The sequence below is a fragment of the Cavia porcellus genome, unplaced genomic scaffold (assembly GCF_034190915.1).
Source record: "Cavia porcellus strain 051 isolate PalLab524CR breed Dunkin Hartley unplaced genomic scaffold, mCavPor4.1 scaffold_34, whole genome shotgun sequence".
Classification (NCBI taxonomy): Eukaryota; Metazoa; Chordata; class Mammalia; order Rodentia; family Caviidae; genus Cavia; species Cavia porcellus.
In genome coordinates, this window is record NW_026947517.1 from 20807554 (window position 1) to 20820257 (window position 12704).

Genomic DNA, 12704 nt, shown 5'->3' on the forward strand with positions numbered 1-12704 from the left:
AAAGGAAAATGTAACTTTTTATGAGGTCAAAGAGCCAGAGAACAGTTTCAGAACCTAAGGGAGGAAAGATCCAGGGGCCAGATTTGGTTCATGTGTTCCAACTCACATGATGGCAATGTATACATATAGAAGTGATCATACTAATATCCTGCACATTTCTGAAGCCAAAAAGTTGCTAACAAATGGATCACCAGGCTTTAGGGAATATATACCTTCTAGGAATATTAAAATCCTGAAGCACAGTGTGGCAATTTTTGACAAGGGAACTATAGGGCAAGGAGAACTAAGAGTGTGAAGTCCTCAGGTGTCCCTGCCCCATCAGAAGGAAATTTTTAATTGGATTAGGAATTTGGTTCCATTTCAGCAATAATTGTGACCCCCATGCTTGGCAATATGATCCCTTTCAGAATTCAGCATTTTTATAAGTCTGAATGAGTAGCAAGTTTGTCTTGCAGGATTGATGTGTGCTTTTATTTCATCTTTACTCTGTTGCAGATCATTACTATCATTTAAATGTAATGTCTTCACTTTACACAGTAACTGTGCTCCTTTTCTGATCACATACTGGGTTTCTAGGTGGAAAATTAATAGAGGTGAGTGAAAATTGTCTGCTGCCTCTCACACAGCGTTCTGACGCTCTGTTCTGTTCTGTCATGCCCTGGCCTGAACTCAGAATATTTTCTAACATCGGTGGATTTTTGGTTCCTGGAGGATTGAACCTGAATCCTGAAAACATTTGCAGCCCATTATGGAAAGAGTCCACTGAGAACTGAAACAAAGCAGGGTTAGCCATGAATTGGCAGAGATAAACAAGAAATTTAGAGAAGACCTAAAACCACTGCTTCTCAAAATTTTAATGAAATCAAATGGGAAATGGTACTCCCCAATTCATTCCTGGAAGCAAGCATTACCCTGATACCAAGACCAGAGAAGAATCCAAATAAGAAAGAGAATTACAGACCGTTCTGCCTAGTGAATATTGAAGCAAAAGTCCTCAATAAGATACTGGCAAACAGACTGCAGAATATCATCAAGAATATTGTACACCATGATCAAATAGAATTATTCCCTGGGACACAGGGGTGGTTCAACATACATAAATTCATACATATAATACACCGTATTGACAAATCCAAAAGCAAAATCATTTCATCATTTCAATAGATGCAGAAAAAGATTTTGACAAGTCTATCACCTATTCATAACAAAAAACCTACAAAAATTGGGAGAGATGATCTTTATCTCAATCTGATAAAAGCCTTTTATTACAAACCAACAGTCAACCTCATACTAAGTGGACAAAAACTGAAAGCTTTTACTCTAAAATCAGGAATAAAACAAGGATGTCCACTGTCTCCACTCTTATTCAATATAGTGCTGGAAACTAGCTGGAGGAATTAGAGAAGAGAAAGAAATAAATTGAATAAAGATAGGAAAAGAAAATCTTAAACTATCATTATTTGCAGAAGACATGATACTTTACTTAGAAGACCCTAAAAATTCCAACAAAGACTTCTGAAAATAAGCAAATTCAGTAATATAGCTGGTTACAAAGTCAACACACAACAATCACTGGACTTCATATACAAGAATAAAAAACTCATGGAAAGAGAAATCTAGGAAACAATAACTTTTACAATAGCATCCAACAAAATGAAATACTTACGAATCAATCTAACAATGGATGTAAATGACCTCTACACTGAAAACTACAGTACTCTTGAAAAGGAGATTCAAGAAGATATAAAATGGAGAGCTATCCCACAGTCTTGGGTATAAAAATTCAATGTAGTGAAAATGCCATACTTCCAAAGCTATTGTACAGATAAATTGCAATCCCTATCAAAACCCCAAAGCACATCTCAGAGAATTACACAAAATAAATTCTAAAATTCATCTGGCACTAGAAGAGACCTAGAATAGCAAACATGATCCTGGGCAACAAAGAAAAGATAGGGTTCATCAAAATCCCTGACTTGAAATTATAATATAAAGGTACTGTGATAAAAAAGGTGTGGTACTGACAAAAAACAAAACAAACAAAACCAGACCCAAAGATCAAAGGAAAAAATTAGAAGATGAAGAAACAACTCCAGACGCACTAACCCATCTTATCTTTGACAAAGGTGCCAAACTTAATCACTGGAAGAAAGGCATCCTCTTTAATAAATGGTGCTAGAAAAACTGGCTCTACACATGCTGAATATTAAAACTGGGCCCATATCTTTCAATGTGTATTAAGCTACATCAGAATAGACTAAAGATCTTATATTAAGACAGAACCATTAAATCTGCTGCAAGATAGAGTAAGTAAAACTCTTGAAGACATTGATGTAAGCAAAGACTTTAAGAAGAAAACATGGATAGAACAGCAAAAATAAAAGAGAATTAAGTGGGATCTAACCCTACTGAAAAGCTTTTTAACAGCAAGAGAAACCACCAACAGAATGAAGAGACAACCCACAACATGGGCGAAAATGTTTGCCAACTGTTCCTCAGACAAAGTATTACTATTGAGAGCACGGAAAACTAAAAAATTTCAGTCTTCCCAGATTTAAAGACCCAATCCAAAAATGTGCATCTGAGGTGAAATACACAGTTCTCAGATGAAAAAATAGAAACAGCAAATAAATATGTGACAAAATGTTCTGCATCCCTGGTCATTTAATAATTGCAAATTAAATAACATTGATATATCACCTTGCCCCAGAAAACATGCCTACTGTCAAGAAATAAAGCAATAACGAATGCTAGAAGGGTCGTGGGGGAAAAGGAACCCTTCTCCATTCTTGGTGGTAAAGCAACCACTGTGGAAATCAGTGTAGAGATTCCACACAAACTAGGTCTACAGGTCCCACTCAACTCAGCTATTCCCCTTCTGGGTATCTACCCAAAAGGATAAAAATCATCATACCACAATGACATATGTACACCCATGTTTACAGCAGCACAGTTTGTGGTAGCCAGATCTTGGAAGGAATGCAGGACCTCTAGATTTCCAGGCAGGTGCTTATGCTGCTGAGCTAAATCCCTGGACCACTTTTTTCTTTTACTTTTGATCTTTCAAATAAAATAAGTTTGGGGGGAAAAGCAAGGAGTGAGGTAAAGCCCTGCAGTGCAAATACCCATCAGATGAGATGAGGTCAACATTCCAGAAGACAGCCAGCTCCAAAAGCCTCCACCATCTTTCATTGAGGATCCACAGTTACAGGGTGGGTTTTTTTTTTTCTGTAATTATTCTTGGTGGGGAAGGTGGGCAGGAGAGTAGGAGCCAATCAGTGATGAAGAGGCGGGCTATAAGAATTGTCCAATCAGGTGGGCCAAGGTAGGTGGTCTCTTCTGGTGTCATGGCGTCAATTGGGAGGCCAGGTCAAAAAAGGGAGAGTTAGATGTTTGCTAGACCGCAATTTGTGGCTTCTATTTGCTGTGGACTGCTTAGAAAGAACCTGGGAGACCTCAAGCTATGCAATGGTGATGTTATGGGATGGGAACAGTGAAATGGGATGGAAACAGGTTGAAACCAGTTAGAAGTGGTGAGAAGCAGCTCTGCTGTGTACAGCCTGCCTGCTTAGCCTCAGACCCTGAGGTCCTCTAGGGCTAGCAGTGAATCATCCTCTATCCCTTTTACCTCTCCCTGGGGCCAGGACAGTTCTGGGTACCTAGAACACTGTCACCACTGTAACACCACAGGCCACAATGCCATTTTTGAAATCGCCTGCTGCCCTTGCTCCTCCAACTGTCTGGGCCCAGGAAGGGCCAGGAGGAGACCCTGATTTTGATGTGGTTTCAGGATGAGTGCAGCTGTAATAAGCTAGGTCTCTGGTCTCATTCCTGTCATCAACAGATCTGGAAGCCAGAAGTATATCAATGTCAGTGATGCAGGACCTCATAGCCACAACTGCTCTCCTTAAACTTATGCATTTATGTATTTTGTGATCACCTAAATTTATACTATGTTCTCATATTTCCATGCTCATGAAAGGTGGTGGCAAAGGTTCTGAGAATTCAAAGATGTGTAGTCATGTGCCTCAGTGGAGGAAGGCTTCCCAAACACCGGATGAACTCCTGTGTATTATACAGAACAACACCAAGAATTTCTGAACATACTTTATGTGACACATGTGCTCATAGACAATGTTTGTGAGAACAGCCTTAGAGGTTTGAATTTTGAGAAAATTGAAGCAGATATAAAAGTGTCATCAAGGGCAGGGTAAAGTGTGCTTGCTAAGTACAAATTCCAGAAAGGGCTGCCTGTTAAATTCTCATTGAAAAATGCTTAAATGTAGTCATTTGCATGAAAATATACACATGATATCCTTCTGAATGGAAAGGAATATGGGTGTCATCTCTGAATTAAGAGGTGATTTAGTAGCTTGGTTGATCATATACATTGTTCAAATATGGAAACGCTCTGCAATGGAGTTTACTAAGTGGTTAAAGGAGATGCCATAAATTAAAATTGTGCAGGGATATCAATAGTTTAGTCATGAAGGGTTTTCTGCTTAGGGTGGATCAGACGAGCATGGAAAGGATGTGGAAGTGACTGGCAGGACACAGTGTGCCAATAGCAGGACATACAACAGAGAGGGTCTTCACTGAAAGTCAGGAAGTTCTTATGGTAAGCACGAAGATAAAGTTGGCTTATGATTTCTTCCTTGAGGTGAAAAACACCAGCTCTGGTAAGAATCAGGCTTGTAACTTAGCTGTGTTGTAGCTTGGCATAATAGATGCCATCTTGAGCTTTGCATTTAAGTAGTGCCCTGTATTTCACCCAGAAAAGTGGAAAATCACACAGGGTAGAAGCCCCAGGAGAAAAGCAAAATGAGCTGCACCCAAAGAAAACAATTAACCTGCTCAATAAAAGAAGCAGAATACAGTTGTAGCCCAAAATTTATTATAATATTCTAGCTAAATTATTTCCAACAGAATCTGTGATTCTATCTTTTAAAATATCTGTAACTTTCCAGGTCAAAGACTCTTGTTTGGATCTTGAAATAGGGGTGGGTGTTTTTTATACAAGTGGTCCTGAGACCAGCTAATTAAGTTTCACACTTCTCAATTGGTTTGCTTGTTTTGCTATATTGTTGTTCACAAACTCAACTCAAGCTGCAGAAACCTTTACTGACACAAGCAAACACCAGGATTAAATGGCAGTGCCACTGAAATGAAAGAAAAATAGTGAAAAGGAGAGGAGAAAAAAGACAAATGCCATGTGTTATAATGCCCAACTCTTTCCCCTAGTGATGAAGAGGCTAAAGCAGGAGAATGGCCATGTATTGAAAGACAGGCTAACCTACATAGTGAGTGCAAAGCTGGCCAGAACTCCTAAGTGAGACTATGTCGTTAAATCAAAAAAACTAAAATGAAAAACATAAACAACCAATGTGACAGAAAAACTTTTAAAAAGAATTATAGAACTGAGTGAAAGTTGACTTACGTAAAATGGGAATTATTGAATAATGCTGCAGAAGAAGGGAGGCCATGTGGTGGCATCCAGGAGGCAGGGACAAACACAATTTAAGGAATGGCACCTATTGTGCTACAGCACAACAGTGACCTACTTCCTCCAATACATTTGCAGTTCACTAGAATGAGGACTTCTAAAAGCTCATGGAAATGTTAAACTCATGGCAAACAAGCAGCTTGAAATCCGGGCTTTGGAACATGGCCTTTAGCAGAATTTCATACTTCAATTGAAATAAGAAAAATATAATCCTGTTCTGTTTGATGTCAAATGCTCCAAGTTTAATGGCTCACAACATTGAGAAACAAAGCCACAAACCAAAAGATGTTCAAAAATTTTCTTAGAAAAAAAGAGAGAAGAATAGCCTTGAATTTTCAGGAGTGGTCTTCAGTGTTTTGGCCACAAACTTTTTGTCAGGGGTCATTTATACAGGAAAGTCACAATGTGGGTACAGTGTGGGTCTCAGACTACAATCAACCTATAAACTTATAGCTGCTTAACTAATGTTATTCATCAAGGGAACCAGTCAGCCAGAAAAGGTATGTGGGGAGAGCCAAGGCATTTGTGGGAACAATAGTCCATTTGTTCTGGTCATTGATTATGGTAATTGATGCCTATCAGGACTTTCTGGAAGAGGTGGTGGTAACTGTAATACATTTCAAACTGTTGTTTTTCTCTTCGGGATCATGTACACCTGGTCACTGCATCTTCACCTTCAGGTCTGGCTTTCTTCAGCTGTGCCTGTAGCAGTGATTGTTGTATTTAGTTTTTTGCATTGACTCTTTGAGCTTCCAGTTCCTCTATGATTGTATATCAATTTCTGTCTACATTGACATCCTTTACTAAAATCACAAGAGTATTTGAATGGATAAAGTGATGTTTATACATTTAAAAATATTCATTAATACAGGCACGATATTTAAGCTCAGCAGGCAGAAACATCTGCCTGGGAAGTGCTAGGTTGTAACATTGATCCCTGGTACCTATAAACAAAAGTAATTTAAACTGCAAGGAAAGAAAATAATTTTATTTGTGAAAATGTAGGTTTACAAAATTTATAACTAAATATGTCAATGGCAAATTAAACATTGTTAATAGTCATATTTAGTATCTAAATTTGTGGGGCCTGGGGATTGAGTTCAGTGATACAAGGAGCTGCCTGGAGAGCACAAGGTCATGAGTTCAATCCCTCATTAAAAAAAAATTCACAGTTGTCAGTAATGCAGTGCTATGAGCACATTTATTGAAACTGATACTTTTTAATTAACACACTTAATGTTTCTTTTCTGGTCTATGAAATACCTGCAGATAACATGGCAATTACAGTGAATGATGTACTGTTCCCAATAGGTTGCTCTTTCCTGAGTTGTTTTTATTTTTTGGCTTCCCACATACTTGAAAGTTGAAAATGTTGGCTGATGCTAGCTACAAAAACTGTGATAATCATTTTTTCAATTTAATGATATATTTCCCTATATCCATTAAGAACATTTTATTTGCTATAATTACTCCAAGTCAAATTGATAAACAATTCTTAAAGTTACAGGCAGCTGAGTTAGTTAGAAATTCAGGCAACCATACCGTGATATAGTGGAATGAAATTCCTGACATTCTATGTCTGGTATGAGTTTGTGTTGTCTAAAATGCAAGAATGAATTTTAGGAACAACAGATTTGAAGAGCATCATATATTTATTGAGAGAACGAAAGTGAAAGTTTTTGCTCTAAATAAGATATTTTGGAAGTGTGGTGTGAAACCAGGGGACTTTTACCTTGAAGTCACTTTCCTCTCCCCTATTCAACCTACCTGTGGCCAGAAAAGAATCTCAATCAGCTACTTGCATATCAGCAATGCCAACTTTAAGCACCACCCAAGTCAAAAACTATATGTATGCTGCCCACACATTTCCAGAAGAAAAAGCCAGACATCCAGTGGTCATGGTGTTCTCTCCACATTCTTAGAATAAAGGCCATTTTGACTTTATATTCTCTTTTTTACTACACCAAAAATCCTATCGGAAAGCTTCTGTCTGAGAAAAACAGGAGGGATTCTGAGCCTGTAGCAAAGGACTCTGTCTTTTCTAGAGACATTATAGAATAAAATCATGTGATGAGATAGGTTTAAAGTGGGTTAGATTATTGAGGAGGTAAATTAGCACAGTAGAGAAGCAGAATATAAGAAATGTAAAAGTGGACTTTTATTTAAAGAATGTGGAGGGGAGCCCACAGCCACCAAGGGTTTGCTGTTTTTTTTTTTTTTTTTTTTTTTTTTTTTTTTTTTTTCTGACTGACTATGGGGTTATGGCGTATATGTGACTTTTGATTGGATGTGGTGCTTGGAGGGGACATTGATGTCATGTCAGGAGCTGAAGGAAATTTTCTTTAGGCCCCTGGGAAAGAAAGAGGAAGTTGTAATCAAGGAGAAAAGAGGGAGTGGCCATATGAGTAAACATCCCTGATTTCACCTTCTTCCACCTTCAACTACCACCATGAGGTCCGGTATTTGTTTGAAGGGCAAAGCTCTTTCAAGTACATCCTTTGGTTTGAATTCAGAAATCAAAACAAAGAATTTTTGCTATCTGTCTTCCTCCATGGCTGTTGGTAAACCATTCATAAGAAATATTTTGAATCAATTCCTTAATGCATTGTTGATAGCATAGCCAAAATTACAGATCATTTCACTTTCAGAAAAAGAAACAGCACTAAAATGCAGTGATAAAGGCCTTCAATTCAAGTATCCCTGGCAAGGTGAGATCAACAATGTTGATACAAACTACTACTAATTTCTATGACTTCAAGAAAGAGAAAAGGTTATACTGATATTGCTATAGTGGAATGAATCTCCCAGTCTACTATGTCTGATATGAGGTTTTTGTCCTGTAAATTCAAAGAATGAATTTTAGGATCAACAGAGATTAAGAGACGAATATACTTATTGAGAGAAAAAAAGCTGCCTGAGAGAGAGATGGTGTCTTGAGCAGGTTGCCAAACACTGTTCTTTCAAGGGACCTTTATAGAGTAAAATCATGTGATGAAAAGAGTTTAGGGTGGGAAAACTAGGAACTCACAATGCAGATGGGCATAAGATGGGACAGAGCTATGCTAGCCAATAAGATTGTAAGTTCTGGTAAAGTTGATTAAATTTGGAACAAAGGGGAATGGGAGTCACATAGAAAGCAGGCATTCTAGCAGCTGTGACTCTTCCATTTGGGATTTGGGAGGGTGACTCCTGAGTTCCTCAGGTTGATAGGAACTATTTAGAATGTCAGTCTTTAGGATAAGGATACATTTCTTTGAATGGTGACTACTGACTTCCTCAGAGTGCTAGGAAACTTTTAATAACATCAATCCTTAGGATATGGATGAATTTGCTCATCATTTTTCTTGAGTCTTGACCCATAGCATTAGGTGTCAGTCTTCCACATTGTTGCAAGGTATCTGGACTCTTTTATGGGCTCCTTGGGGGACCTAGCCCTGTCTCATGCCAATAGTATTTAAATAACTCAGGTGCCTATAACAGTACTGTTTGGAAAATTGATTACAGATGTCTTGTGCTCTAGGTGAATGATCTGGGGATGACAATGTACAATATACCAGTGTTGCTCCCTGATTGACATGTTTTGAAATTTAATTTTAGTTGATGTGTTCTTTTTTCCTTGCAATAAAATGGATTTAAAATTAAAAGCCTGAGGTAAAGCTCTTGAGTACAAACACTCCTCTGTCGAGCTGAGTTCACCACTGTAGAAAAATGGCAGCTCCAGAAGGCTCTGCACTACAGTCTATCGTTTGGGATCCTCTCTTGCATGGAAGGGTTCCTTTCTCTGTTTATTCTTGACTCAGAAGGAGGTCGGTAGAGCAGGAGTCAATCAGTGATGAAGGGGCAGGCAATATGAACTGTCCAATCAGGTGGGCCATTTATGGCTGTGACTTCTATCTCTTCCAGTGTCTCAGCACGATTTACCTGTTCTGAGTACAACAGTGGTATCAAAAGACTTGCTGCATCTCATTTAGTACTTTTGATTTCCTGTGGCCTGATTAGCAAAGAACCTGAGGGATCCTGGAACCATGGAATAGTGAGGTTGTGGATGGGAGCACAGAAATAGGGTGGATTGGGTGAAACCAGTTACAAGTATTTAGAAGTAATTCCGGTGTCTGGAGCCTCCGGTATTTAGATATCTTCAGCTCCTGAGGTCCTCCAGCAATGGCCATGAGTCATTCACTGTCCCTTTTGCCTCTTGCACTTGGCAAGGGTCATTTGTGGTCCCCAGAACCCTGGCTTCACTATGACAGCAGCAGACTCAAGTATCATCTTTGAAATTCACTGCTGGCCTGGTAACTCCACCAACTTAGGCATTGGAAGGAGCTTGGGAAGACCCTGACTATGATCCTTTTGTAGCTTGTAGAGCAGTAATGAGCTAGGTCTCTGCTCTCTTTCCTCAGAGTAGCAGATCTGGAATGTCCAGAGTTTATTAATGTCTGTAATGCAAGGCCTCATAGCCACAATGGCTCAACTTAAACTTGGGCTTTTTTTGTATTTATAGTGATCTCCTCAATTTATAGTATGTTCTCATATTTCCATCCTCATGACAGGTAGTGGCGGAGGTCCTGAGAATTCAGAGATGTGCAGTAGTGCGCCTCAGTGGAGAAAGGCTTCCCAAACAACTAGTGAACTCCTGTGTATTACACAGATCAGTGCAAAATAATTTCAGGACATACTTAATAATTTAGGTGGCACCCCCACTCACAGTCTAGGTTTGTGAGAAAAGCCATTAGAGTTTTGAAGTGTGTGAAAAATGATGCAAATATGAAAGTGTTATCAAGGATAGGGTAAATATTTGTGAAGTACAAATTCCAGAAAGGGCTATCTGTTAAATTCTCATCGAAAAATGCCAAAATTTAGGCATTTACATGGACATATACACGTGATATCCTTCTGAATGGAAATGAATAGGGGTGTCATCTCTGAATTAAGAGCAGATTTAGTAGCTTGGTTGTTCATAGACAGTTTAAATATGGAAATTCTCTACAATGGACTTATCTAAGTGGTGTAAAGGAGAAGCCCTAATTATAAATTTTGCAGTGATATCAATAGTTAGGCATGAAGAGTTTTCTGCTTAGGATGGATCAGAGGAGTATGGAAAAGATGTTGAAGTGACTGACAAGATGCAGGAAGCAAATAGCAGGACATACAACAGGGAGGGTCTTCACTGAAAGACAGGTAGTTCTTAGAGTAAGTATGAAGTAAAGTTGGGTTCTGATTGCTTCATTGAGGTGACCAACACCAGGTCTGGCAACAGTCAATATTCCACATCCCTGTCAACCCATGATTTTTGTGTTCCATACTTGAGATCTAATTTTGATTATTTCTAATTATGCCCCAGTGTCATGAAGGTGAAATTTGAATATTTTTGTACCAATGATCAAACTCATGACCTATGCTTTCCAGACAGGCGGTCATGCCACTGAGCTAAATACCCAACTATGAACGTGTTTTCTGTGTAGCATGGAAGATATCAACATTGTTTCTCAGAAAGGGTTGAGTATTGTTGGAATTTTTCTGTATTGTATGCCTATAATGTTTTAAAACAAACCAAAGATGTCTTATGCAGTCTCTTTTTAAGTTTCAGTTTGAGTATTCGGTGTCTCAGTCAGAGATTGTGTATTTTAGACAGCTCTGTAACTTAGGATATCCCAAAATTCAAGGAAGAAATCCTTCACCAGCCTCCCAAGATATATTTCTTATATTTGAATTGAAAGTGATCACTTGGTGATAGTGAGGTTATATACATATTTTTAAAATACAGCTATTTTCCACTAATACTTGAGTAATTGTTTAGGTACCATATTTGATGTTATTTATGTTTTGTTCTATGAAACCAAATTAATGTTTCAAAATTCTGCTCAAGTATACTAAGAAAAAAGTACTCATTGGCCTAAATAAGGTTTGAAGAGACATCATCTGTAGTCTATCAAAGTGATTGATGAATTTTTTTTAACTTTGAAATTGGTAAAATACAACAAAACAAGACAGCATAAGGCCCAATAATATTATACAGTGAAATTGGTGCACAACTTCACAACAGGTTACTGGGATAACAGTAATAGGTATCACAGTATATTCTTTTATCTTTGTAATAGTTGTTCTTTAATCACATATATCAAAGTGAGATGAAACATAGAACATTATAGAACTTATCAAAACAGAATATTGAATAGAGCAGTACCATTAATCAGAATACAGTGAAACAATAATAAAAACATTTTCCTTCAAAGAGACAGTAGAAGGAAGTCCAGCTTATTTGCTATGGTCAACTTCCCAGGAAACACTCAGATTTCTCATTCCCATTTGCTTATTTGTGGTGACAGGAGAAGAGGGGTAGGGAAGTGGGATGTTTGATTCTAGGTGGTGCATCAGTAGGTTCACTATTGCTTACTAGGGAGACAGGCTGGTTGTTTGGCTTCCCAGTGTCCTAAGTTCCAACATGGCATGGATCTCAGGAGCTGCTGTTGGTTCTCCCCGTGGAAGGGCTGTAGTCTGCCAGACTGCCACCTCTTGCCAGGGAGAAGTGGTGCTTGCTTGGCTTCCCAGTGTCCTAAATTCCAGCATGGCATGGATCTCAGGAGCTGCTCCTGGTTCTCCCCGCGGAAGGGCTGCAGTCTGCCAAACCACCACCGCTGACCAGGGAGGGGAGGTGCTTGCTTGGCTTCCCAGTCAATTGATGAGACATTTATCTGCTTTTGTGCTTTGTGGATGCTGGTCCTCCAGGCTTCTCACTGTGAGCTCTGCTTTAGAGAAAGTGCACAGGGAATCTTGCCATGACTCAGCACAAGAATCAGTGCTCCTATTTCATCGTTACATTAGCAGCGAGTTGCAATCTAGCATCAAATTTGCTGTCTTCAAAAATGTGTATATACACAAAATTAATGACCAAGACATGGATTTAAATGTGAAGAAATCAGTCTTCATTCAGCCATTTTGTTTGGTTTTATTTGTTTAGTTTAGTGTTGTTTTATTGAGACAAGCTTTCTGTATGTGGATTTGAACACCCTATGGAGCCTAGAATTGCTCTGAACTCACCAAAGCCATCCTGCCTCAGCCTTTTGAGTGCTGGGATTATAGATATGCACCACCACACTTTGCTTTTGATTCAGATTTCTAGGAGAGAATTTAAGATATCCAAAACCTGGTGTCTCAATCTTCCCTTGAGAAGTATATGTATGATCCTTTAGGAGGTGGTGAC